The sequence below is a fragment of the Octopus bimaculoides genome, chromosome 3 (genome assembly GCF_001194135.2).
Source record: "Octopus bimaculoides isolate UCB-OBI-ISO-001 chromosome 3, ASM119413v2, whole genome shotgun sequence".
In the NCBI taxonomy this organism is placed as follows: Eukaryota; Metazoa; Mollusca; class Cephalopoda; order Octopoda; family Octopodidae; genus Octopus; species Octopus bimaculoides.
The window spans coordinates 161,538,544-161,539,512 of record NC_068983.1 but is presented as its reverse complement, the minus strand read 5'-3'; positions in this window follow the sequence as shown (position 1 = coordinate 161,539,512).

The following is a 969-nucleotide window of genomic DNA, read 5'->3' as shown; positions in this document are numbered from 1 at the left end:
CTTTCAATTGTTTGTATTTTTCAATTGTTATTTCTGTTTGTTTATGATCAGTTACTGCTCACACGTCTCTGTTTTATTGTTATTGCATCGATCGTGCTCCGTGATGTTACGATTTTCTCTGGAGAAGAATTCACTTGACTGGTTTTACTCTTATTTGCTGTGTGATTCTGATAGTTAGTGGAAATAACAGCTAATTTTCTCACAACAAAGGTTGCCTGTTGTAGTTGTTTGATACTGAAGTTAGAATAGTTGGGATATTTTAGTCATTCTCCATCCTTTATATGTAACCTATGAAGGAATTTACCTAGCATCTTGGTGAAAATGATACAGGTCTTGGCTCAATTTAAAGCTACGTTGAAATTTCTCTCGATAGTTCTGTGACGTGTGATAGTTCACCCAATATCCTGTCCTGCACTGGTTTATACAGTAGTAGTCTTACATGTTGAATTTCAGTTAATTTTCTACGTATGTATGTATGCCACACAAGCACTGTCTTAATAACTGACGAAAGGAGGTAAGTCCCCAGTGTACATAGTCGTATCAAGATTTCTGATTTTGATGTAGATTATCTTAATCCTCATCTTAACGTCTTGGGTTAACCTCAAATATCTCTTCAGTCTTATAAGAAAAGCCGTTGAAAACATGTGCTGATTTTCAAAACGGTAAAAGTGTAAACAACAAATTAAAAGGATGGCTTATTAGCAATTAGAACCTAAGGGCAAAATCAACAGCGGTCACAAAAGTGACAAAGGGTACTGACTAGCACCGTTTTTGCTAAAACTAAGAGTTAAAACAACTACAAAGCCACAAAAGCACTGTCCTCATGACTGACAAAGTGAGGTAAGACCCCAGCGTACAGAGTCGGATCGCGATTTCGGATTTTGATGTAGATTATCTTAATCCTCATCTTAACGTCTTGGGTTAACCTCAAATATCTCTTCAGTCTTATAAGAAAAGCCGTTGAAAACA